At 41.5% G+C, this 22,789-nt stretch overlaps 1 non-coding gene across 1 annotated transcript; it reads left to right on the top strand.

Annotated features, from left to right (window-relative positions):
- Nucleotides 1–21,923: 21,923 nt before the first annotated feature.
- On the top strand, nucleotides 21,924–22,028 carry LOC139309205 (U6 spliceosomal RNA). The gene has a single exon (XR_011599850.1). It is a non-coding gene; the product is annotated as a U6 spliceosomal RNA (small nuclear RNA).
- The last annotated feature ends 761 nt before the right edge of the window (nucleotides 22,029–22,789 follow it).

Raw genomic sequence — 22,789 nt, 5'->3', positions numbered from 1 at the left:
TAAGTCAAGGACTGCCTATATGTGAATGAAATCTTATAAGCAGTATATCCAGCAGTATATCCAATTTTCCACTTTGGTGACATATTAACAATGTGAATACTTTTTTCTTAAAGGCATATTGAATTAAAATGTACAAACAGCTTTTTTTTAAAAAAATGGAAAAAGTAGAAAACTTCTAAGTAGAAAGAACATTTGGTTTCTATATAAATTGTTTGTCTGTAAACTAGAACAGTGTTTCTCAGCCTTGGCTGTTTTAAGATGTGTGGACTTCAACTCCCAGAATTCCCTAGCCAGGTATCTGGCTGGGGAGTTGAAGTCCCCAGCCAGAAATAGAAGATATCAGGCAATGGACAAATCATGCAACCAAAAAGAATTAATCTGGTGAGTAAAAAAAATTAATCTGGTGAGTTCATATCAAAATAATTTTAGAATGTAAATTTGGAGATAAAGATCCACAGCACTGCCCAATTGACCAAAGAGCCATTCCTTGGAAAAAGGAGAAATATTTTTTTCTCCAAAAAAGGGGAAAGGAGTAAAAACAACACTATTTTCCTTCTCTATTGGTTCTTTCAGGAAAAGTCCACACAATTAAAAATGACAGCAATCATTCCTATTTCAATTTATGTATAACCATTGAATAATCAAATACAATGTAATGAAATATTACAGTGGTCTGGAGCTCCCCCTTTAGCTCATTTAAACATGTTTTGGAGAAAAAGAAATCAATTTCACTGTACTAAGGTATATCCTAAAAATTTAAAGTAACATAAAAATTACAGACACAATAACTTTTGTAATCACCACAAAAATATTCAAAGAGAGGTAAATATTATACTGAACTTAACTTCATTTCTGTAAAAAGGTGCACCATGTGAATAATGTAAGATTTCATGTATTCAAATATTACAGTTCTGTAAAATATAAAGAATAAATACAAGTTGCATAATAGAAGGAAAAAACATGTTCACATGCGTGTGTATATTTTCAAGTCAATCTTGATTCCTCGTGAGTAACTGGGCAAGGTCCTACAGTTTTCTTGGCAGTGTATTTTCAGAAGTGATTGCTTGCTTCTTAGGACTGAGATCACCCAGCTGGCTTTGTGCTTAAGATGGAACTAGAACTCACGTCTCCCTGTTTCTAATCTGGTAAATTAGTATAGTATTGGCGCCTATACTAAATAGGTTTTCGTGTTGATCATATGTCTTGCTCTTGACTGGCTATACACTTCACTATTTCTACCCAACATGCAGTTATTTTAGCTGAGTTTATTATAGTGGTTGAGGTCAGTCATTGTGATTTGGAAACCATTATCTATGGCTTAGAATGACGTGAGATTTGTTTATCAAATCATGCTAAAACACAACATGGCTTTATACAGAAACCGGTCACTTTTTAAATTGAAGTCTTTAATTGGGATACCAACGTTGATGGACATGTATCTCAACAACGACATTTATAACATTCTTTCAAGAAACACTGTTTTCATGAATATCACTTGAAGATATCTGAATTTGCTTTCTACATCATCCAGATCTTAATTAGATTCCCTCTGAAATAATATGTTCCTTTGGACATATAGAAGAATGCTCTATCCCAGTGATGGCTAACTTTTTGCCATTGCGTGCCAGGAAGGGGGAATGGGGGAGGTTCATGCATGTGCGTGCCCACACCCATAATTCTATGCGCCCCACCCTGTGGATGTGTGCGCAACCCCCCCCTCCGCTCCTGGCAGGCAATGACCCGATAGGCCTATTTTTCTTTCTCACCTGGCTCCAGATCCTCTCTATGCATCTGGGGAGAGCAAAAACAGCCTTCCCCACTCCCTCAGAGGCCCTCTGGAGGCTTGAAACAGCCCATTTCCCAATCCTCCAGAGAGGATCTGGAGCCAGGTGAGAAAGAAAAATGGCCTTCCCCCCCCCCCAGGCCCTCCGGAGGCAGGAAACAGCCTGTTTCCCTACTTCTGGTGAGCCCAGAAGGCCTGAAAATTAGCTGGCCGGCGCACCAGAGCTGAGCTGGTGTGCCCACTGATATGGCTATGCATGCCATAGGTTCGCCATGATGGCTCTATCCTCTTTCCATTTGGCAGAACAGTAAGGTATGGCACAATGAAAAGCCTTTAGGCAATATTGAAATCCTTCCTTAGCTGAATGAAACAGAATTGCTCCCAAACAGAACAGACTGCCTTGCCAATATAAAATAATATGCATCCCACAGAGTTGCCCTGTAGTAAGATGGGCAGTCAATAAATTTAATTAAATAGCTAAAAAGAAAGGAATTGGTAAATTTTATTCAGTCCAGTCTAAAAGGATCTAACTGCCTCACTGTCCTTGAATAGCAAACATTTTGGAACACTTCTTTAATAGTTCATGTACTAGCCGCATAACTTATGCATTTGTTTTCAATATAAATGACTTACTATGTTTAGGTTGCTGTGTTGTTAAAGAAATATAAATGGCTTATTTTGCTTATTTCATTTCCTGCAGGCCTGTTTCTACATTGTACTATACTGTTTTGTAATTCTATTGTGTACTTCCCAGCGTTGTAATGAAATCAAGCAGCTTTTGAAGCCAGTAAATAAATAAGTGCTCTCTGAAATGTCTTTAAATGAATAAGAACTAAAAGCTTACACAAATATGTGCTTCAGCAGCTTCTTTACATTTCTGTAGTTGAAGCATATAAAACTTTTAGTTACTGAGACACAGCATTCACTCTACTTCAGGCATTTGTCATATTTTGAAAAGATTACTTATCTACATTTTAACTAGCTGGGACTACAGAATTTGGGTCAGTTAGAAATATTTGGGGGGGGGGCGGAGAGTGAAGAAATGCTCACTGACTGTCCTCCCTAGAAGGCCTTGTTTATTTCACGAGCTGTCAAATGGCGCCCCCTACCTGCCCAGGGAGAAAAAGAAAGCTAAAATTAAACCAGAACTTCAGCTGTAATCACAGTCAAACGTTCCTTGCATTCAATAAACTCCCTCAGTTCCATCCCTGGAGGTGAAGGCGCTTGGGCTGTTGTCCACACAAAATAACTTGCCCTTTTCGGTAAAGATAAGCATCAACTGCCCTTTATCTGTTGACTGTAGAGAAAATATTCCAGGTCATCCCGGCCATTTTTTCCCCAATTCAGAGCCTTGCATTTCAAAAAGGGCACAACTGGATTTTCAGGCCCCTGCTCATCTGTGAAGACTTGGGATGCTTGCCATAGAGCTTGGAAGGAAGAACCCAGTTGGTCACTCATATCCTTATTGGAAAAAGAGAAGTTGTTCTGCCGCATCCTTTTGTTGGAGAGCAATTCCACCCTTTTAAAAGAGGAACAAAGCAATGGGGCAGCATAAAGATTATTATCCCGAAGGTGCTTTTTCAAGAGGCAACTGGACTTTCTTTGTTTTTCCCTTGAAGATGTTTGGTTTTTCATCCCAAAATCTTTTTCTGAGAAGAACTGAAGAAGCTTCTTGGATGAGAAATGAAACATTTTCAAGAAAAAACAAAGGAAGTCCAGTTGCCTTTTGAAAAAGCACCTTCGGGACAACCATGGATGACTGAGAATTTCCATAGACATAAAGATTCTTCTCCCTCCATTGATGGAAGGTTCCTTTCTAGCATACAGAGGTTTGTCCATCAGCTTCTAGGCTGAACAATCAGACTGAAAATGATCATTTTTACAACGAGGAATAATTGGTACATTTGATCAATTCACTGTGTTTTAATGGAGGAGGGACACTTCATTTATCTTTTGAGGTAATTCTCCATGGCTGAAGGTCAGTCAGTGGATGAAAAGATTGCTACGTACGGCTTGTTCCTGTCAACCTAACAGAACACCAAAAAAAAATTCTATTGTGCCAATGTAAAGGAACAGTGATTATTTAGGTAACTTAGATATCAAGCAGAATGTATCAGGTCAACAGATATTGGCTCCTTTGGAGAAATCCCTCTTTACCTAGAACTAAGATTTGAGGGCCTGTGCATTTTATTGGCCTTGCAAATGAGAAAGAGATGAGGATGAACAGTGTGTGGCTCTAAGCATCCAAGGTTTCATGTTAGGCCTCTTAGCTGTGCATCCCATAACTTTGAGGTTTTATGTTTACTTTCTTGATCATTTTACACAAACTGACTTTCTCTATATAAGAAGCTGCCTAGAGCCTTTTAGGAGTATATGACATAACCATTTATAAAATGAAATGAAATCACAAGGAGTCAAAGATTCAAGATGAATCTGACTGAATCTATATAAAAGAATATTCTGGTAGGGAAGCTGGAAAAGGAGGTTTAAATCTTGACCACTGCTGTTATTATACAGTGTCATCCAGAGGGTGTGGGAGATACATTGGAAGCTGCATTTCCCAGGGCAGGAATGCTGAAAATGTCAAGAACGGACTGCCACCCTACCATTGAGCCTGAGGAGCCCAAGGCTGGGTTTCCATTAAACCGTGGGAAGGGCACAGAATAGGAAGGGGCTGCAACTTCATACTGTCAGATCGGCTGCTTGAAATGGAATCAGTCTTAATGTATAATAAAGATAGTTCAGTAAGCCTGCTGAGTCTGGGAATTTTCCTTCAAATTCAAGACAGCCTAGAGAAGGAACCTGGTGGGGAGTTTTTCCAAATGATGAGAGACTTGTGGCCTTCAGTAACCTTTGGTAGCTAACATTACCATGTTGTTGAGCATTCCTTAGATATGCCCCTATTCCACCTATATTCCACCTGTGCCCCACTTAGATAGAATCAGAACTGGATATCAACATGGCTGTGCTTGGTTGTTGTTCTTTTAGTAGTCACTTTCAACTGAAAGCAGAGGATGCTGGCAGAAGTTGATTAGAACTGCCAAAGTAGGCTTATTTTACATGGGTTAAGGCAGGAGTGTCAAACTCACATCATCATGGCAGCGTCATATGACGTATCGGGGCTTTTTTCCCCCTTTGCTAAACTGCGTGTGGATATGGCCAGCACATGACGCATCAAGCCCACAGGCAGGGAGTTTGATAGCCTGGGTTAAGGTGATAATTAAGCTTTGCCCCATAGATGTGACTTGTTTTCCCTTGATGAGGAGCAGCAAAGATCTGATTTGGAGTTCCAGTGGTCTCTCCCTCTATGGCCTTCTGCTTGTACACATTCAAAGAAGTGTCTTAAGGCTACTGGATGTGCCGCTGGAAGCTCCAGAATGTATGCAGAACAAAAATAACATGGTAGTTTTGCTTTGACTTTTAGAAGAAGGAATCAAGCTGTTTCACAAAGCAGCTGCAAAAATCTACTTTGCTCAGAGTTACATTGAAGCATCTCTGCAAAGCATTGCAGAATCTCATTAGCAACTATGCTTTAAGCTTTAAATGCTTCTCTTTATGCTTTCAATGGAAGCTGCCTTGAACACAAGAGATAAATATTCTCTTCTCCAAAGCATCTGAAGGCAGGAGAAGAAGCAAAGGATAGAAATTAATCAAGGTGAGATTCAACCTAGAACTAAGGAGGAATCTCCTAACAATGAGAACAATTAACCAGAAGAATAACTTGCCTCCAGAAGTTGTGGATGCTCCAACACTGGAGGTTTTTAAGAAAAGACTGGGCAGCCATTTGTCTGGAATGGTATAGTATAGGGTTTCCTGCTTGAGCAAGGGGTTGGACTAGAAGGGGTTAGAAGATCCCTCCCAACTCTGTTATTCTATTATGGGAAGTGATACCTTAATCTGTATCTACTTTACAATAAAGCCGAATGAACACACTTACACTCAATCAAGCAGAAGTCAGTTTGATCTAATTTGCAGTTTGTTCTGAACAGTTTTGAAATTTCCTTGAAAAAAAATCATATTTGATGCTTAGAAATATTCCTAAATCTGGAACTGCTTCTGGATGTTTAGGCTTGTAGTAGTTAGCAGGGGGGCTTTTTAATTAAGCTAAGCCATGACCTCTCTTAGGACTGGATGGTTAGAAGCAGATTCAGATCTACTGATACACCACTGGCTTATGTGCAGGAAATTATCAAGGTTTTCCAACTTCCAACATTGAATAAAAATAATAGAAGGGCACACTTCCCCAACAAAATTAGGCTTCAGAAATAAATAAAAAAAGGGATGGTATGGAAGAATTGAAAAAGTGTTTTTAATCTGAAAGAGCAATGAGAAAGAGCTAAGTCGTAAATCTTGGCACTAACATGTTCAAAGATACCTCACTGCTTAATATTATTAAAAGAATAAGACACTTTCTCAAAGACTCCATTCTGCATCTATTTTGTAAAGTGACTCTTGCAATAATAGTTGTTGCAAAACAAGCACAATTTGTCTGAGATGTCACACCTCCAGCAGGCTTTGTGTTTCTAAGGACACTGCCTAATAACATGCATATCATATGGCTAAAATCAGAGACAAAAGTAGAACTTTCCAGACCCCAAGACAAATGTCTTAGGGCCTCATATTATGACAAAAGAATTTTGTCATAATCTGGAACTTGCACATACAAATTGCTGCCTAATTGGCTGGGGCACTCTAGGCTATGAGCTAACTCAACATTAGATGAGCTAAGACTGAGAGTTCCTGCATCTGCTTGCTGCCATCTAAGTGTAAGAATCGGTTCTCAGACTGCTAAAGATCCAAAGAACATTATGTAGACAATTAGCTGTAAACTTCCCATCCCTCAAAAGAGCTATTCTCCTCTTATCCACAATAAGGATACAGAAAAGAGGCCCAAGAAATCTCTTCCCTAATGTCACTGAAATTTCCCCTTTGCTCACTGGAATTCACGTATTGTATTCCCTATTTCTTTCGGATCAATAAATCTTGCTAAAGAGAACGCTGTAAGAATTTTTCTTGGAGCAGATTCAATTAGTTCAGGCAGCTGTTCACTCAGCTCCTTGCACCTTGTATCAATTAACAAACTCCGTGTCATGTTTTGTAACACTTGCAGCTCTTGGAAACTTTGAAAGGATTGCTATGAGAAAGTTTGAAAGTTTGCTATATTATCAATATAGGATCTAGCTAGGTAACAGATAACTTGTACCCAATCAGTCCAGCTCAAGGACAATACTTGCACTATCCTTAATGATACTAAAGTAAACCTCACCATGGCCACCATTGTGAATCCCAAGAGAGCTACTGCCTGTGGCACATTCCCAAACTGCTGTTTCTATTAGGGCTGAGTTAGAAGATGACTTCATTTTCAAAGCAGGAAGGCACTGTAGTGTATGCAAGGGCATGTAACTAGCCTGCTGTGCAATTTTCAGTTTTCCCCTGTATCTGCATAAAGTACAACTGCCATTGTTTTGCAGGATTCAATCTGGGTCGGTCACCGGGACCAGAGGTTTAGTCTTCCGAGCTTTCGGACTCATGCTGGAGCCCATCCTCAGGGAAATTCTCTCTACTGGAATGTGTGCTTTGGGCTATTCTATGTACCATATTTATGTGGTGCCTGATTGTGTGTGGGTTATTATTATTATTATTATCATCATCATCATGATCATCTCAACTTAATAATAATATTAAGTTTGGTCCTGATGACTGACCCAGACTGGATCCTGCAACATTATCCTGGGACATTTTGGGACAAGCATATTTGCCTTCATTCATGCCATTGATTTATCTGTTTAGAAATGAGGATCCTGGGTTTCTTTTTTAGGTGCCCTATGTTTTGATGATAATGTAAAAAGAATGGAAGAACAGCAATAGCAATAAGACTTATATGGCACTTCATAGTGCTCTGCAACACTCTCTGGGGGGTTTATGGTATCAGCATATTGTCCCCAACCATCTGGACCCTCATTTTACTGACCTCAGAAGGAAGGAAAGCTGAGTCAATCTTGAGCCAGTGAGAATCAAACTCCTAGCTGTAGGCAGAGTTAGCCTGCAATACTGCATTCTAACCACTGCGCCACTACAGCTCTAATCAACAGCATTCCCCATTTCAGTCTCTGCTCTGCCGTCCATGTGTTTCCTTTTAGGCCTTTATGGACTAGGTCTTGTGTCACCTGTTTGAGAGAAACAATCCAGATCTTTTCATCATGAGGAGGCATGTTTTTGAAGTGGTCAGAGTTGCAGCTTCTTACCTCCAGCCTGTGCCAGTGCACAAACAACTTGGCACCCAGTAGCTGGCCTTTCTACCTTCCAACTGCTTCACATTAAATTGCTATTGAGGCTCCACGGCATAAATTAAGAACAGAAGAACCCATTTTAGGCTCATTTCTTCTGAAGAAATAAAAAATGGCTGGGTTCTGGTTTGTGGCAGCCTGCTGTTTGCAACTTGAAGGAGGGGAGAAGAGGGGAAGGGGAGAGGATAGCGAATTTTATTTTATTTTATTTTATATTGGATTTCTATACCGCCCTTCTCCCTGAGGACTCAAGGCGGTGTACAGCCAGATTAAAAAACATGCAGAACAAATATTAAAAACAATTAAAAGATATATAAATTTGGCCCAATTAAAACTCATTTACCAATTAAAAACGTTTAAAACATTTAAAAAACAGTTAAAAATTTCATCTTAAGCCAGCCCGGCTTGTTTAAATAAATGGGTTTTAAGGGCGCGACGGAAGGCACTGAGGTCTTGGATTCTCCTTATCTCTGGGGGGAGCTGATTCCAGAGGGTAGGTGCCCCCACAGAGAAGGCTCTCCCCCTGGGGGTCACCAGCCTACATTGTCTGGCTGATGGCACCCCGAGGAGGCCCTCTCTGTGGGAGCGCACGGGTCGATGGGAGGTCGTTGGTAGCAGCAGGCGGTCTCGAAGATAGCTAGGCCCTATGCCATGGAGCGCTTTAAAGGTGATAACCAACACCTTGAAGCGCACCCGGAAGACAACTGGGAGCCAGTGCAGCTCGCGCAGGAGCGGTGTTACATGGGAGCGCCATGCTGCTCCCGTCACTACCCGCGCTGCTGCGTTCTGGACCAGCTGGAGCCTCCGGGTGCTCCTCAAGGGGAGCCCCATGTAGAGAGCGTTGCAATAGTCAAGGCGAGAGGTGACGAGGGCGTGAGTGACTGTGCACAGGGAATCCCGATCAAGAAAGGGCCGCAACTGGCGAATCAGGCGAACCTGACAAAAGGTCCCCCTGGTTACAGCCGTCAGATGTTCCTCCAAGGACAGCTGCATATCCAGGAGGACTCCCAGATTGCGAGCCCTCTCTGTGGGGGCCAATGACTCGCCCCCAATAGTCAGTGATGGAGTCAACTGACTATATCGGGATGCCGGGAGCCACAGCCACTCAGTCTTGGAAGGGTTGAGCTTGAGCCTGTTCCTCCCCATCCAGATCCGTACAGCCTCCAGGCACTGGGACATCACTTCAAGGGCATCGTTGGGGTGGCCTGGGGTGGAGATGTACAGCTGGGTGTCATCAGCGTACTGGTGGTATCTCACCCCAAAGCCATGGATGATCTCACCCAGCGGCTTCACATAAATGTTGAACAGGAGAGGCGAGAGGACCGATCCCTGCGGCACTCCACAAATGAGAGGCCTCGAGGTCGACCTCTGCCCCCCTGCCAACACAAACTGCGACCGGTCGGAGAGAAAGGAGGAGAACCACCGCAACACGGTGCCTCCCACCCCCAACTCTTCCAGCCGGTGCAGCATGATACCATGGTCGATGGTATCAAAAGCCGCTGAGAGGTCTAACAGGACCAGAACAGAGGAACAACCCCTGTCCCGAGCCCTCCAGAGATCATCAACCAACGCGACCAATGCCGTTTCTGTGCTGTGCCCAGACCTGAAACCCGACTGGAACGGATCTAGATAAGATGTTTCCTCCAGGAATTGCGGAAACTGTCGTGCGACCACACTCTCAACAACCTTCGCCATAAAGCGAAGGTTGGAGACAGGACGATAGTTGGCCAATATTGCCGGATCCAGGGACGGCTTCTTGAGGAGAGGCCTCACCACCGCCTCTTTCAAGGCAGTGGGGAAGTAACCCTCACTCAACGAAGCGTTGATAACACCCTGGAGCCAGCCTCGTGTAACCTCCCGGGAAGCCAGTACCAACCAGGAGGGACACGGGTCCAGTAAACATGTGGCCGCACTAAGTCTCCCCAAAATCCTGTCCACATCATCAGGAGTCACAGCATCAAACTCCTCCCAGATAACATTCTCAAGACTATTCCTCGTCACCCTGCCCTGATCTACCCAGTCAGAGTCCAAATCCCCCCGGATCTGGGCGATTTTGTCATACAGGTATTGTCCGAAATCCTCCGCCCTGCCTTCTAAGGGATCCTCCCGCACTCCCGGATGGAGCAGGGCGCGGGTCACCCTAAACAGGGCGGCCGGACGATTCCCTGATGACGCAATAGAGGCGGAAAAGTAGTTAGACTTTGCCGTCTCTATCGCCACTAGGTAGGAATCAGTCTTCTCCCTGCCCCCTCCCACCAGCATGTCTTCTAAGACTATTAAGACATTTTGCAGGGATGTGCTGGATTCTTGTTATTACTATTATACACACAACAAGATGAAAACATAGCTGCCAGTTCTTTAGCTGGTATTGGCCTTCATATGCATTGAGTTCTTCCCAAGAATCTTGGAAATCATCTATCGGCATAATATGTGGATCCAAGCAGTGTGGCCTTTTGCAATTGATAGATGGAAATCTTGTCAATGTTCAGATTTTCTAAGTGCAGTCCAAGTTTTTTTGGTAGGGCATCCAGTGTGCCGATAACCATTATCATATAACCACCATGGCCAGTTTATGCCATAATCTTTCAACTTTGATTTTATCATTAATGGCTCACCTCCATAAGGAGAGCAGAGCTGCTGTCTCATAAGGCTTTTGAAAAGTAGCAAGTGATGTCAGCTGATGGCACTTTGAGTGAAGCTAATACCCAGGTTTCGTTTCAGCTGCGGAGAAGTCAACCCTGATTCTACAATAACCAGGATTTGGAGGAGAACAGCAAAGATTTAAATCTCAGCATTGTCTGAAAAAGGAGAGCAGCTGTGGGGCAGGTTTTTAATGGGAGAAAACATTTTCTTGTCTTGTTCCAAACAGGCACTGGGACAACTCTAGAGAAGCTACAAATGACATGCTCCATTAGTCAAAAGAACATTTTACTAAAATTAGCAGTTTTTCATCCTCCAAGGATTTGCAGTCTACTACACATACTACTACTATACACATACACACACATGACAGTGTGGTACAGTGGTTAATTTGCTGGATAAAGAGTAGAGAGATTTGGGTTCCAGTCCTCCTTTAGATACAGAAACTGACTGGATAACTTTTAACCACTTGCTCTCTCTCTCTCTCTCTCATTCCTAGATAAGAAATCAAAACCCATCTCTCCACTAAGAACAGATGACAGATGACAGTCCATAATCTTTAGTGTAGAGGCCTACATCATGCAGTGGACTTTGTGTGTGTGTATTTCTCTCTTTTTGGCATCTATGTTCCATTTTTTTCTGGCGTTTTGATTCTGGACCATGACAAAACTTCTGCAGGTGGCTTGTGTTGCATTGCAGCTTGTATTCTTGACAGCTCCTAGAGACATTTGCACTAGATTCCAAAACTCAAACATTCATCCTGACACTGCCAGCATTAGTCAATAAACAGATTAGCATTTAAAAACAACTTGGCTTCCTGAAAGAATGAAGTCTGTTGCTTCATTTGTGCTGCATTAACGGGGCCTGAAAAAGCCAGCTACTAGTCTAAACAGCTTGTGGATATCCTTCCCTGCCCCTAATTTTCAGCTGTATATGAGTGGTGTCAGGACCCTCTCTGAAAAGACTTTCAAAATTAAGAGTAAAGGAAAAGGAAAGAGCTCTGCTGCTGCAACAGCTAATACATAATGAAAGTACTAACACAAATCTTACCAAACTCTTTATATTTGTTACTCTAAGAGTGTACTCTGAATTTTTTTTTTTTTTAAATCCATTTGGATTTTGGTTTATTTGAGATGAGTCTTCATTTTACAAGTTCACAAGTCTGTGTTGCTTCATTTCCTTTCTGCCTTACAGGAACATTTTATTTCATACAGGAAATTTCATTACAGTTGGGGGGGGGGGTTTCCCAAATGAGCAGAGCTGAAACTTTTACTTTTATAACACATCTGGGTAAAACTTGCAGGGAGGATAAAGGAAGGTAAAAAAAAATCTGGCAAAATTCAGATTTCACATAGGTCGGTGGTATTTTGTTTGGTTTTATGCCAAGTGCCATTGAAGTTGGAGCCTTTTAAGAATTTTCTGTTGCCCTCCTAGCTTGTTTCTGAACTAAGGTTTCTTTGAACCCCATAAAGAATGCAAAGGCCTCCTTTGGTAAGGAAAGAAAAATTTACATAGCTAATATACTATTTCTGAAGTTGAATAATAGCCCTCCAAATTACATTTAAGGTTTTAACTAAAATATGTATATCTGACTGGTATAAAGTCTCAAGGCTTGCAAAACCAATCCAGGAAAATGCCTTGCCAACTTCTTAAAATAAAATAGTAATTGCAACGGTCTCTGTAAAATTAGTTCTCAGATACAGTGACAGCTAATTTTCAAATACTATCTGAAGATGGATTGCATGTTTGGTTGGCCTGGATAGCAAAGACAATCCCAGAATTTCTGCTCTCCAAAGTGAGCAGCTCATCAACACAAAGATACAGACAACACAAAGATACAGACAACATCAACACAAAGATACAGCTCATCAACACAAAGATACAGACATTCCAGCATCAAAGAGACTGAGTTTTAATTAATTGCAAAACTGGAAATATCAATCAGCTGAACTGAACTGAGCTTTGATGATAATAGTCATTCTCATTTTTTTAAAAAAGTGAGCAAGTATGGATCAAGACTGTAACTTCCCTGAATTCATATTATGTGAGATTGTTATACTTATTTTGGACATGATGAAAGTATAGTTTTATCTCTGGAAAATATACAAAACTAGGCAAATGTCGTGTCTGCTAATCTGCTAAAATGTAGGCCCTATAATCTATCCCTTAGAACCCTTTAACCATTTATGGGTAGTACATAGAATAAATAACTTAATAATTTAAGGAATATGCAACAAGTTGGGCTGAAAAAAGAGTGTGTTTACATGATGAATTACAAATGCTCTTTCTTCTCTTAGAGATAGTTCTTATACATGGGAAGGGATAATGCATTCAGTGCTCAGAATGGGCCAGATTTGGGGGTATAGATTCTGAGAAAATATTCTGGATAGATTTACCCAATGCATGTTGGAATTCTGTTGGAATTTGCTCTCTCTTGAATGGCCAAGGTATCTCATCTGATATTGGAACAGCTCATGGCACCTGTGCTAGAACTTTTTCCTGTTGATTTGCAGGATAACTAAATTCAGAGATAAGTCTACCTGATCTTTACCTTGCTCATCTTTCTCTTATGTACGCACACATGTCTTTTTCTGAGATATGAGTGTTTAGAGATAGGTGTGTTGTTGCACCAAATGGTGAAAATCAGTATTGCTGTCTATCTCTGTTTCTGGCTAAGAAGCATCATGCTTAACTGAAAGCCTTCAGTATGAACATCTTGTATGCTACTTCTTTTCTACCACATTTCTTCCAAGATAGTTGAGGGTCCCCAGAAGTGCCACCAAAAGCGTCTGTTTGGGATAACTGAATTCTACTCCAGTATACTAGTCTACCCATTGGAATTGGAAAAAAGAATTGTCAACTGTTAATCACGGGCATTCCTTTGTAGAAACCATTGCCATATTCAGTTGCTATAGTCTTGGCTTTGAGAGATGAGAATTTACTGCGTGTCTGGCAGGAACTAAGACATGTTCATATGCACAATAGGGAGGATTCCAGAGGAGGGAAAGGAAGACATGGGAAGAGCCATCCCCAGGATAAACACATTCCATTTTCAAGTCCGGCTCTAGTCAACTTGGTCATCCAATGAAGAGCACACAGAGACAGAACACTCTCTGTCCATCCTGCAGCTGTCTTATGTCTGAAGTCAAGTCTCGTGAATAACTTATGTCTCTGCCGTGCTATCTCTGTGAGAAATAAATTGATTTTAATGGATTTTTTGAAAATACTTGCAAAGTATGATATATTCAACAAAAGCCTGATGGTTCTGTGCAGACACCTTTTCATGTCTCTCTTGATCGCCTTAATTTAGGAGTGGGGAACATGTGGTCCTCTAGCAGCCTGTTGAAAAACTGTTTCCAACATAGCCAAGGTTCATCCACGTCCTAGGATTGACTGGTATTTTTCATTTAATACTCGGAAGAGTGGCTACTTAGACAATTTACTCTTGCAAATTGTGAGATGACAAATGTATTGCTCTAGCCCAAGGGTGTCAAACTTGATTTCATTGAGGGCCACATCAGGGTTGTGTTTGACCTCGGGAGGCCGGAGTGGGCGTGGCCAGGGTGGGCATGGCCAGCTTGACGTCACTCATGTCAGCAGGGCTGTCTTAACAGCATTATGGGCCCCGGGCAAAGCAGTGTACTGAGGCCCCTACGACAACTACTCACAGGAATAAAAATGTAAATGGCCAATAAAATTAAACATATATTTGCATGTTAGTATTAATTTAAAAATGCAGTAAAATGCAATAAATATGTTGCTATATTTATATGATACAAAGTGAATTAAAGCGTTAACATACACAGATTAGCGTACGTTATGGGCCCTAATTAAAACCAGATTCATTTAACAACCGTGTTACTAAGAAGAACTGCAATGATTCGCTTAACAAATGAGGTGAGAAAAGTCATAAAATGGGGCAAAACTCACTTAACAAATTTCTCACTTAACAACATAAATGTTGGGCTCAATTGTGGTCATAAGTTGAGGACTGCCTATATTGTAATGGAACTTCATAGCTGAGTGGGTCTCAGAAGGAACATCTGGGAGAATGAATTTTGTGAAAAATGCCATCCAGAAGGGGATGAAAAAATATCATTTCCAACCTTCAGTACCTGCAGGTGAGTGAGAGTAGGCCTCATCTGATGTGGTTTTCTCCATTAGTTCTCAGATGATTACTACTTAGTTCAACCATCTAGGTTAAATTAATCTCATTTCAACCAGATATCTCACAGATTATTTGGACTGCAATTTCAGCTCTAAAATAATCCAGAACATTTTGGGTTTTTTGCTATGTTTTTGCTGGAAAGAGCAACATTTTCCCACATTATTCATGACCATCTTGGAATTCTAATTAGTTGCTCCTTTAAAGATATTAAAGTTTTCCTTCTGAAGAATTCCAGTTTCTGAATTATCTTTATTACCTCGTGTGTGTGTGTGTGTGCGTGCGTGTGTGTGTGTGTGTAAATCCTCCCTCCAGCCGGTCATGTCTTTGTTATTACAGCTCCCCCGAGAACCATTGCTGGTCCAACATTTCTACCACTTTCTGAAAAAATTCAACTCATCTCAGTGGACTTTGGATCAGAGACTTGGATGGATCCCACTTCATGTAAACATGTCACATACCGTAATATTTTAGCTATGGAATTACTCCTGCCAGAGTTTCCAGTTTACATCCAGAAACTCCCACACAGCTCCCACTAGTTGTCACCAATGCTTGGAAAAGAAGAACGAATGTTTAAAAATGGGACAAGAACCTATGATTTAAGAGGTACAAACATTGTTTGTTTAACTTGCCGGCCATCCCATTCAGATGAAATATTTCTCTGATTTGCATCAATAACTAGAAAACTACAGCTTTTGCAACTGTCTTATTTTAATGCCACGGCTTCTGTTTGTAAAGAAACAAAACTCCTTGAGGTCTAAATGCAGCCACAGGAGCATTTTTGAAATTAAAACCAAACCACTGTAAGTGTCGTTCGGCTGCCATATTCCCAAGAGGAGAAAAATAGTCCTAGAATGCATTATAAAGTAAGAGTTCTCCTGGGTAGAGTATTCTGTATTCTAACCACATGAATGTGCTTTCACAATTTTGGGTTATTGTTTTTTTAATGGAATAATGATGGTGTATATTGGCACACTTGATCTTTGTAAATTCTTGTATGAAGCAATTTGATGAGATTAATAGATAAATTGAAACCTAGCTGAATGTCACCCTTTCCCAAATATTACAATATTACATTGAAGGCTGCTAAGAATGCAACACACAGGCAAGCCACATTTGCTTCTATAACATTTCTACTCTACTACACTGTTCACCAGTTGGCTTTGCTTTCAATTCAAGCAATTCAATTGGCAGGGGGGCAGAGGTCGACCTCGAGGCCTCTCATCTGTGGAGTGCCGCAGGGATCGATCCTCTTGCCCCTTCTGTTCAACATTTATGTGAAACCGCTGGGCAAGATCATCCGTGGCTTCAGGATGAGATACCATCAGTACACTGATGACACCCAGCTGTACATCTCCACCCCAGGCCACCCCAACGATGCCCTTGAAGTGATGTCCCAGTGCCTGGAGGCTGTGCGGATCTGGATGGGGAGGAACAGGCTCAAGCTCAACCCTTCCAAGACTGAGTGGCTGTGGCTCCCGGCATCCCGATATAGTCAGTTGACTCCATCACTGACTATTGGGGGCGAGTCTTTGGCCCCCATTGAGAGGGCTCGCAATCTGGGAGTCCTCCTGGATATGCAGCTGTCCTTGGAGGAACATCTGATGGCTGTAACCAGGGGGACCTTTTGTCAGGTTCGCCTGATTCGCCAGTTGCGGCCCTTTCTTGATCGGGATTCCCTGTGCACAGTCACTCATGCCCTCGTCACCTCTCGCCTTGACTACTGCAATGCTCTCTACATGGGGCTCCCCTTGAGGAGCACCCGGAGGCTCCAACGGGTCCAGAATGCAGCAGCGCGGGTAGTGACGGGAGCAGCATGGCGCTCCCATGTAACACTGCTCCTGCGCGAGCTGCACTGGCTCCCGGTGGTCTTCCGGGTGCGCTTCAAGGTGTTGGTCATCACCTTTAAAGTGCTCCATGGCATAGGGCCTAGCTATCTTCGAGACCGCCTGCTGCTACCAACGACCTCCCATCGACCCATGGGCTCCCACAGAGAGGGCCTCCTCAGGGTGCCATCAGCCAAACAATGTAGGTTGGTGACCCCCAGGGGGAGGGCCTTCTCTGTGGGGGTACCTACCCTCTGGAATCAGTTGCCCCCAGAGATAAGGAGAATCCAAGACCTCAGTGCCTTCCGCCGTGCCCTTAAAACCCACTTTTTCCAGCAAGCCGGGCTGGCTTAAGAAGAAATTTTTAAATGTTTTAATTGGTTTGTGATTTTTAATTTTTGGGCCAAATCTATATATATTTTAATTGTTTTTTAATATTTGTATTTCATGTTCTTAATTCTGGCTGTACACCGCCCTGAGTCCTCAGGGAGAAGGGCGGTATATAAATTGGAAATAAAATAAAAATAAAATAAAAATAAAGAAGATGACTATCACTATGAAGCCTTTTATGGCATATAGCCATAAAAGCTATTTGAGGGACCGTCGGTCTCCTCGTATGCCTGCCCATCCTGTTTGTTCCAAAGACCTGGCATGCTTTGGTCCAGTCAGTTAAACAGGATCATCTGATGGGATTAAGGAAGTGAGCCTTCTTTCACTTGGCATCTAGAATAACATCTCCCAGAGATTCATATTGCCCCTGTCCTGATCCCCTTTAAATGGGTGAGTGGTAGCACAGTGGTCAGAATGCAGGATTGCTACCGGGCTCATATTACCATATGTGGTGGACGTGTGTAGAAGCTAAAAGATACTGGACTAAAATCCACATGGGTGGAAAAAATGACACAAAAACATATAGACTTGAAACCAGAGATTTTTTTATTGGGGATGGTACCTGAAATATACAATAGAGAAATGAGATACTTGATTGTGAATGTATTAACAGTGGCTAGAATTGTGTTTGCTAAAAATTGGAAAAAGGAGAAAATCCCAATGCAAGAACAAGTTATTAAGAAAATAATGGAATGTGCAGAAATGAATAAATAAAGAACAAGAAGATAAACAATACTATAAGATATGGGACTTATTTTATCAATGGTTAGATAAAAAGACATGGAAATGAATTTTATATATATATATATACACATATATACATATATATATATATATATATATATATATATATATATATATATACGTACATCTTTGGTTATTCGGGTCTTCTCCCACGTAAAATTGGAAGTGTCTTGGCGACGTTTCGACGAAGTCTCATTCGTCATCTTCAGGCTGGAAGCACGAAGCCGAGAACACCAGCCTGAAGATGACGAATGAGACTTCGTCGAAACGTCGCCAAGACACTTCCAATTTTACGTGGGAGAAGACCCGAATAACCAAAGACCTACATACAAACACCCGCGAAAACCTGAGAAAACATATATATATACTTATATACATATACATATACATATACATATACATATACATATACATATACATATACATATACATATACATATACATATACATATACATAGGTCTTTGGTTATTCGGGTCTTCTCCCACGTAAAATTGGAAGTGTCTTGGCGATGTTTCGACGACGGAGCCAGACCGCAGCTGCATCATTAGCCACTTTAAACCCCTCCAATCCATACATGAAGCAGACTGACACCCACCATGAAGAGCTCGCACGGCCACAAACACGAAGCCAAACAACAACAACGCAGCTCACCAGCTCAAATCCCCCTGCAACTCAGACTAAGCTGAGCACAACCAAGCCCCCACCCAAACAGAACACACCCCCAGCCAATCAGAGCACAACCAACCCCCCATCCAATCAGAGCACAGCCAAGTTCCCACCCAATCAGCTCACACCCCCACTAGCAGTTAAAAGGAAGAGACAGCTGCGATCTCACATTGCTCCTGGAAGCACGAAGCCGAGAACACCAGCCTGAAGATGACGAATGAGACTTCGTCGAAACGTCGCCAAGACACTTCCAATTTTACGTGGGAGAAGACCCGAATAACCAAAGACCTACATACAAACACCCGCGAAAACCTGAGAAAACAAATACATATACATATACATATACATATACATATACATATACATATACATATACATATACATATACATATACATATACATATACATATATATATATATATATATATATATATATATATATAGAGAGAGAGAGAGAGAGAGAGAGAGGGAGACAGAGAGAGAGAGAGAATGCAGGATTGCAGGCTAACTCTGCCAACCGTCATCAGTTCAACCCTGACCAGCTCAAAGTTGACTCAGCCTTCCACCCTTCCCAAGTCAGATGGAGGATCGGGATTGTTGAGGGCAATATGCTGATTCTGTAAACTGCTTAGAGAGGGCTGTAAAGCACTAGGAAACATTATATAAACCTAAGTGCTATAGTTATTGAAGACTGTCTCTTTCCCCAAGGGAAGGACAAGAGTGGGACTAGGCCCCTTGTGGGAATGTTGCCTAGTAGAGAAGATGTGTCTCTTACTTTCTTACTTACTCTCCAGAGGCGCCTCATTTTTTTCCTTTTGGTGTGAATGGTTTAGTCAGTTTTAATACTATAGAACATCCAGAATGGTCATGTAGTCAAACACCTTTACAGATTTGATAAACAGAATTCGATAAATGAAATCTGCCTTGTAACTTCTCAACAATTTTCTTCCCTTAGGAAAGATACTTCTGATTTTGTGCCTTATTCTCAAGTGGCCTCTAATTTTATTTTGACTTTCACTTTGTAGTCATTGATGTCTAGTTGGTTTGCTGAGGTAATGCAATAGAGTCTTGGCAAAAAAAAATTCTTTTAGACAGTTTTCATCACTGCCTAGTATGGCATTAGCCTCCCTGGCTACCCATACTTTCTCATAAAAAAAAAAAAAAAATTGTCAGAGAGAGAAAGTTCCTCACAATATCTTTTTGGGAGATTTCCTTGTAACTAAATAAATGGAAGAACAGCGCACTTCTTTGAAAGCAAGTTATCTGTCATCAAACAAAATAAAGACTGCCTAAAAATGCAGGAGGATATTTCTGCAAAGCAATAGCACTTAGCAATAGCATTTAGACTTATATACCGCTTCACAGTGCTTTACAGCCCTTTCTAAGCGGTTTACAGAGTCAGCCTATTGCCCCCAACAATCTGGGCCCTCATTTTACCCACCTCGGAAGGATGAGAAGCTGAGTCAGGATCGAAAGGGTCGAACTCCTGGCAATGTGAGCAGAGTTAGCCTGCAATACTGCATTCTAACCACTGCGTCACCACGGCTCAGAGCACTAGAGATAATGAGCATTCATAAACAAACTCTGCCTGGCTGCCTCAGTCTATAAAGTAACTAGATAATAAGCAACAGCGCTGATTCTTGGGAGGTAAAGCCTGTCATTCTGGCTCAAGTAGAACCTCTTGGCTGCTACTTCCATTACTAGCTGCTGCCTGGGGAGTCTTAGTTATGGGGTACAGGATTTTGCCCAGATGTCCATTCTAGTTACCACTGCAAAAAGCAAAGTATAGTACAGTGGATCACCATAACCAATGTATGGGTTGTATTCAGTAGTGGGTTCCACTTATCTTCACTATCAGTTTGGAATCAGGCGTGTGTGCGCACACACGCTTCGCTCATGCACGGCGCTTCTGTGCATGCGCAGAACCTTCTGTGCATGCACAGAGCATCCGTGATAACGTCTGGGCGGGTGGGCGGAGCTTCTCACCACCGCCACTACCAGTTCGCCTGTATTGGGGCAAACCGGTAGAAACCCACTGACTGGTTGTATTTGGCTTGAGACTTTTCAAGGTATATTTCAACAAGAAGTCAACCATCAGCAAAAGTATATGAAAAGGGAGGATGAGGGACCTGCCTAAAAATCATTTCACAATTCATTTCAAGGAAAGATGGGAATTTTAAAAAATATGATTGAGATGAATACTTTGCATGAAATTCTTGAGGAAAAATAGACAACCCTGATCTCTGCAACTCAGTTTCACTCTGTGGGGTCCCTGGCATTTTTGTACCCTCCAAAGGGAGTCTTTCTTGGAAGACTGCTTGCCCAGAAAAAAAAAATACTGCCTTTGAACTTTCTTTTTGATCTCTCAGAGACTCCTTTTCTCATGAGTCCAGTGGAAAAGAAACACAAGTCCATTATGCCTGTTACATATGCAAAGAATGTAGAAGGCTAAGGAAGTTTTGACCGCTTCTGAAGTAAAGAAACAGCATAGAGGGAACCAAATGCCAGCCAACCCTCTCAAATTAAAAGTTACCCATCTAAAATGCAGTGGGTGCTCTTGAAACACTTTTCAGGCTTGTGGGAATCTTTTCTATCAAATAGGGGAGCATATTATCATCCACAAGTCGCATGTTCACTTCTACAACTGTTTAAATATGGGGTTAAAAAATAAAAGCCTTGAATGTCCATTGGGAAACCTGTGAAGTCTATCTTAACGAAATAATTTTGCACTCTTGCACTTGCACTTGCCTTTTCAGTCTCTGAAATATTGAGTTCCACATCTGTTTCAGCATGAAGACTTCAGGGGGACAGGGACTCTATAAATAAATGACATCATTCCTGCAATGATGCGCAGCTACTTTTTAAAAGCAAAATTCTCTAGTGTGTAAATTGTAATACAGTAGGCCATGAGGTAGGCCTACTTTTCAAGGCCTACTTTGTTTGGTGGAGCCCATAGCTCAGTGATTCGACACATAACTTACATCAAACCATTTTCCCAGGTGGACTACCAATTTCTGTGAACTGGAAGATGACATTTAGAGAAAGTTCTCCCTCCTTGAATACCTCCCTAAATTAAAAAGTTGTTCACAAGTTGCATTATTGTCTCCTTGTTTTGGTTTCCCATAATTCTGTTTTACTAATTGAGTATTCATAATGCTTTCTATGAATAAAGATATAGACCAATATACATCACATGGAAAGATAGTCTGCTGATATTCTTATTCCAGCACTGATGGATGCTTCTTCCCTTGGCATCTCCCTAATATAAGATAAATACCGTAAACCTCTGGTTATGATAAAAGAAAAAAAACTCTCTTAAGATTCAGAAAATATTCTGGCAGGGCTGGCTTAAAAGGTCCTATATATTGACTCAAAATCAACAATTAACGGAATCAGTATGACTTTTGAAGGTATCTTCCTTAGAACTGTCCAGGCACTCTTAATTTTTGTTGGAATGATACCGAGAAGATTAGTGTGGGTCCTGCACAAGGATGACACACAAATTTTCGAAGTGTTGGGGTTAGAGTCATCTAAATGAAAAAAAAACACCATGAGAAGATGGCATGATGCTACATAAAACACATTGAATGTCATTTAATTAGAAAAAAATGCCTTTAGCCTCTAAAAGGGTCCCACAGAAATTCTTAGAAAATAAAATATAGGGTGCTTTGCTTAGAAATATGGCCATTGGCCACAGGAAAAGACAATGTCCAGACAGCATACTAGATAGCATAACGATCAGGAAACCAATGAGAGAAACTCATTGGTTTGCTTGTTTTTATGGGTTTTTTTTAATGTTTTTAATTGCCATTTTATGATGTAATGATCTAACTTTGCAGCCAGTTTATGAGAGTGACCACAACATGAGCTCAATATTTTAAATGTGCATTGGCATCCACTGGGTGGAGGAAGAGAGGTTTGAAATGGACAAAACGGTTGGCACAGCAATACCTTCCCAGCCTATACTAACTTTGTATATACCTTGACACATGTTGAAAAGCAGCCTGGGACATGTCCTCCATCTTACTATTCTGAGCTCCCCTTCCCCTAAGACCTCCATGCAAATGTGTAAATCTAACAACCCATATTGTTTGCATCTGAGCAATTTATTTATTATGCATTGCACCCTTCCGGTCAATTTGCTGTTTAACTGCAGCTTTCCCTACCCACCTACCCACCCTTCTTTTCAGCTTTATGAACATACCTAGCAACCCACAAATCAGTGTTTTCACACCACAGCAGCATACATGCCAGCCGTGTTTGTTGAGATGCAAAACGCCTGAGAAC

This window comes from Pituophis catenifer, unplaced genomic scaffold (assembly GCF_029215685.1).
Source record: "Pituophis catenifer annectens isolate HBS135680 unplaced genomic scaffold, rPitCat1.0.hap2 SCAF_1, whole genome shotgun sequence".
NCBI lineage: Eukaryota > Metazoa > Chordata > Lepidosauria > Squamata > Colubridae > Pituophis > Pituophis catenifer.
Note: the sequence above shows the minus strand (reverse complement) of the source record. Positions and strands in the feature narration are given on the sequence as shown.